Source organism: Chiroxiphia lanceolata, chromosome 13 (assembly GCF_009829145.1).
Source record: "Chiroxiphia lanceolata isolate bChiLan1 chromosome 13, bChiLan1.pri, whole genome shotgun sequence".
Lineage (NCBI taxonomy): Eukaryota > Metazoa > Chordata > Aves > Passeriformes > Pipridae > Chiroxiphia > Chiroxiphia lanceolata.
This window is the reverse complement of record NC_045649.1, coordinates 7,318,124-7,323,646: the sequence shown is the minus strand read 5'-3', so window position 1 is coordinate 7,323,646 and position 5,523 is coordinate 7,318,124.

The window sequence follows — 5,523 nt, the reverse complement described above, 5'->3', positions numbered from 1 at the left end:
CTTCTGTTTGCTTCCTTTTTTTTTTTTTTTTGTCCCAAAGGAAGGTGTTAGGTGGGTTCCACCCTTCTGACATGCAGCTGCCTGTCTTCCAGTGTGTGATAGGAATTCATTTTCCCTCGTTTTGGTACTTGGTGAGCAGTTAGGATTTCCTCAGAATGTCAGGCACGTCCCACACACACCTCATGCTGTGAAATCCTGCTTCTTCCTTTGTCCCTGTTTCCTGTTCTTCCCTCCTGCATCTTCCCTGGGGTGCCTGTGGTGCCCGACCCCCTCCTGCAGCAGAGACTGGGGTGGCAGAACTAACGACCTGAATCCTCACTGCCCTCCCAGCCACAGCTTTCCCTTGCTGAAAGGCAGCATGAGGTAATCCTGAACTACTTTTTTCCATTCTTCCTTCCACTTGATCTGAAAGGGATCAGCTGGCACAAAACCACCACGAGGGATGAGGAGGGGGATGGTGTCAGCCCCCTTCTTCGTGGTATCAGACTTAAGAGTTGTCTGTATTTCTTACACTCCAAATTCACACCCACTTCAGCTCTGAACTACTTTTCCAAGTGAGGGATTATGTTGAAATGGGAGAACTTGTGGCATGAGCTCAGCTGCCACCATGGAGCCCTTGTCCTGCCTTTCCTGGAGTGGATGTTGTGCTTTGAGTTTTGCAGCCCCATTCTGCGGGTAAGTTACTTGGCAGATGATTATTTCTGAGAGCAAACCTTGGCTGTGGAGGACTAAACTACCCAAGTTTGGCATGAATTCCTAGTCTGGAAATGGCTCTGCCTTAGTGCTGGTAGTTAATCCAGGCTGGAGTGCACTGTTAGAGCTCCCCAGTGCCTCTGTGAATGTCTGGCCTCTTCCGTTTCCCCTTTTTTACATATTTTTATACCTCCAATGCCTTCCCCTAATCCCATGCCTTAATTTTCTGGTGCTACAGGCTCATCTGACCCCACTCCTTTAGGCTGAGTGTTATATGTATGATCACACAGTCATTCCAGCCTTAGCAAGGGAAGAGTAAAACACACCCACAAAGTGTGCAGTAACTCCTACCATATGTTTGGCCTTGGAGGAGCACAAATGGAGTTTCTCAAGTGGCAGCATTGCTGAATACCAACCACATGCACCTCCCAAATGCTGGCTTGGAACCTTCCCTCTCCTTCCAAAGGAGCTGGGAGGTGTGAGGGATCAATGCTGGGCACTTCTGCTTGGGAGGGTTGGAATTTTTCACTGTTCTCTGCTTCTCTGCCATGTGTTTTACTCCGAGCTCCCTCCCTGCTTGAGAGGGGAGCATCACCTGCCTTTCCTCCTAGTGCAGGAGGGGTTGGAGTGGGACAGAGCCTGGAAGTTCCTGTGTGGAATCTGGGGACCAGGGGAAGAGGGAGGAACCTTACCCATCTTGCTCAGTGAATCGAGGGCTGGCATTTCCCAGTTTCCAAGCCTTTGGAAGGCACCTAAATGGGGGAATGTTGGTCTGTTCACACTGGGTTCTGCCCTCCCCTCTCTGCATCATCCCAGTGCATCGCCTGGAGGAGAATGAGCAACTTGGTGCGTGTTCTTCCCAGCAGGGCTTTGTTTCCTCCTCTTCACAGTGCAAAAGGTTAATTAACGGCTAATTAAAGACTCCTGAGATCCTTCTGCGGTTCCTTAGAGCCGTCTCCCCTCGCTTTGCCCGCTGCCACATTCCTGCCGTCATTAACCTCTGTCGGTGATGGGCTCCGCTCCTGGCTCCCCTCGCGTGTGGCTCTGCCCGTGGGACTGGGGTTTAATGTCACACCGTCCTTTCAGAGCCCCCCGTGGGTGTCACCCCCGTCGGAGTCACACCGAGGGTCCCGGGGCCGCGGCGGGCGCTGCGGGGCCGCGCCGTGTCCGCCAGGGGGCGCCGGGAGACCGGACACGGACACTCGTGGGATCGGGATCCACATGGACACGGACAGGGACACGTGTGGGATCGGGATCCACATGGACACGGACAGGGACACGTGTGGGATCGGGATCCACATGGACACGGACAGGGACACGTGTGGGATCGGGATCCACCTGGACACGGACAGGGACACGTGTGGGATCGGGATCCACACGGATATGGACACGGACAGAGACGTGAGTGGGGCCAGGATCCACATGGATACGGACAGGGACACGTGTGGGACCAGTATCCTCACAGACATGGACACTCATGGGTCTGGGATCCACACAGACATGGACACGGGACCAGGATCCACATGGGATTGAGTTCCACACAGACATGCATGGGACCACACTCACCCACACGGAGACATTGCACCCTGGCACCTTTAGGTTCTCGGGACCGGGCACCCACGGGACTTGAGATCCCTAAGGCATCCCCTGGATGGGACATATGAGGGCACCTATGGTACTTGGGACCCTCTTTCCCTGCTCCTGTCACCCTGTGCTGGCTCTCACTGTCAGCCCAGGTCACTCTCTCGCTTGGTCTGTCAGTCCAGGCTGTTGGTGTCCCCAGTGTTCCCCCAGCGTGGGCAGGGTGCTGCTGGAGGGAGCTGGGGGGGCAAAATCGTTCCCGATGGGGCTCCCAGCGGGGAATGTGGGCTGCTCCGGGGTCAGGCTGGGAGAAGCACGAGCTGGAGCATCTTTCCTGCTCACCCCTTGTGCTGTCACACCACCCACCCCTTCCCGCCCACTCCCAAGCAAACCAGTTCCCATCATCCTGTCTCGGTCTGTCGCTCCGGTACCCGAAGCATAACGCAAAATTCCCTCCCCTCCCTCTCTCCCTTTCAGCCTTTGTGTCTCACCTCTCTTGGAAGCATTTTCCCCAGCGGCTGGCTTCTCCCTGGGGCTTTCTCATACCTTGCCTCACGCGCAGGAACACAAATTAGTCACGACCTGGGACACATCTCCCCACCCACCCCGTGCCCACAGTCTCAGCTCTTCCCACACTCTCGTTTGACCCCGTGTCCCTCAATCCTCATTTCCATAACACCTGAGCTCCCGGAGCAAGTGTCCTTTTGGCAGTGACCTTGTTACCAGCTCCAGTGTGTTTATCCCACTCCTGCTCCCAGCCTATTAGTGGGGTGATTTGCAACCAGCTGCCTGACGTTCCGTGATCCCGGCTGGAGCAGCCGAGCTCCGTTACCTGCCTGGCTCAGCCCCTGCGTGTTGCTGCTAATTAAAAACAAACGAGGAGGGGATGGCTGCTGAGTGATGAGCTGGGTGGCTGTGACGGATCTGCTCCATTTAGGAGTTCTGTGAGTTGCCTGGATAAATAATGCGGAAATTTAATTTTCTGCCGCTGTGGAAAAGAGGGGTCTTGGATAGTCCATCAAATCAAGGTGAACTGAAGTTTTAACCAAAACTGTTTCTATTTTACTCAAACCTTTCAAAGCATCTTGCCTGCTGTAAAAGGGAGACCTGCCCTCACTTGGGACCCTTCCCAAAGGCTCCCGCATGGATAACGTGCTTGTTTCATCCATGACCACATCTTGGCTGGTGCTCGTTCGTTAGGGAGAAGGTGCCAAATTGGCCCTGTACCACACAGTGTCTGACATGGGGGCAGCTCAGGGGGAGCCTTTCCCTCTCCAAAACAAGTGGATACGGCAGCGCTGGGGAAAAACACGGCTCGGAGCCAGGAAGCAGGAGCTGTGCCCCGGCCCCTACGGGGTTGGACGTACAATTCTCCTCTCCCTCTTTGTTTTCTCTAATTGCACAGCGAGGCCTCCCGGGCACAGCCTGTTTCTTACCCCGTGCTGGTACAAAGCTCTGTGGATTGGGGCTGGGACGTGCTGACCCGGGAACAGGGAATACGACCTTGGGAGAGGGATCTAACCGGTTTGGGCTTCCCCGGGGAGCGATGCTCGACCGCTCAGTGAGCCGTGATGGTAACTCTCCTCTCCCGTGCTTTTCCCTGGGGGATTTAAGTGCTGCTCTCAGGGGAGCTGCCCACGGAGCAGAGCCAGATGGATCCCCCCCACCCCGGCTACCCCAGCTGGGGCATCCCCAGGTCCCCTGGGATGGATGGAGGCGCTGGGGCAGCACCACAAACAGCCAGAGCAGAGTCCCCGCTGGGGTCTCAGCAGATTTAACGCTTTCCTTTAAGCCTCTAGGGCGGGATATCAGCTTCTCCTGCTGGGCATGAGTCCCCTGCAATCTCCTTTCCCAACCACTTCCTTGCCTGCGGCTGGGTTGTTTCCCACTAGAGAGGGCTCAGGGAGGCAAGGTGGAATTACAGCATTACAGACAAAGCCTTAATATAATCTTCCCTGCATGAACAGCGTTGCAGGGGGAAGACACGGGGAATGTTCTGCGGAGCGGGCTCCAAATGAGGCACGCAGGATGTAGGCGGAATTGCTCCATCACCGCTCCTAATGGCTTAACCAACAAAATCCATATTCATAAATCAAGCCAGGAGCGGGAGCGACCTCTGTTCAGCTCTGCTGCCGAGCCGTGGTGCAGCCAGAAATAAAGGCAGATTATATATTGCAGGCAGCAGCTCTGCAGAGATCTGCTGCAGCTGCCACGACTTGGCCTTGGCGTTAAGTGAGCCCAAGGAGAGACGATACAATCAAATCTGTCTGTCGGCGGCTGAAGGATTAGCTGAGTCAACCAGGAAAAAGCTGAGCTAATTTATTGTGCTATTTTCAGTGCTGAAATGCACCCTGGATGGAATTTTACCCTCAATTAGAGATCTCGCAGTTCTACAGAACGTAATCATCAAAACTGTGCTTTTTCAACGTGTTGATGGTTTGGATTTGGGCACTGCAGTGGTTGGTGGAAGCTCTGTGGCTGAGGTGAGCTGGTGAGATCTGGGAAGTAGAGCCATTGGAGAGATGAATTGGATGGATCTCTTCTCTCTGGCCAAGGGAATTGTGCAGGGAGGAGACTGTCAGAGATGTGTTGGCAGAAGGACTTGGCGGTGTCTTACCCATCATGCAGGGCTGTCACCAGCACTGGCTCTGATCAGCTGCTTTTTTTTTTCTTCCCCTCAAGGACACAGAATCCACCATTTTCCACCTTGAACCCCCTGAAGCATCACTGGAAAGTCCAGCATAAAGTCTGGCTCTGCCCTTTTGCAGCTGCCCTTCAGGTATCATACAATCCCAGAACAGTTTGGGTTGGAAGGGACCCTAAAAACCATCCAGTTCCACCTCGTGCCATGGGCAGGGACACCCTCCACTAGACCAGGTTGCTTTAAACTCTGTCCAACCTGGCCTTGGACACTTCCAGGGATGGGGCAGCCACAGCTTCTCTGGGCAACCTGTGCCAGGGCCTCCCCACCCTCCCAGGGAAGCATTTCTTCCCAATATCCCATCTCACCCTGTCCTGTCAGTGTGAAGCCATTCCCCTTTGTCCTGTCCCTCCAGGCCCTTGTCCAAAGTCCCTCTACAGCCTTCTTGGAGCCCCTTTAGGCACAGGAAGGGGCTCTCAGGTCTCCCCAGAGCCTTCTCCTCTCTAGGCTGGGTCACACCTCTGAGCCAGGCGAGCATCCCCCAGGATGCCAATGAGATCTCCCAGAAGAGATGCCATTTCAAGGGCAAAAAGACAAACAAACAAAAA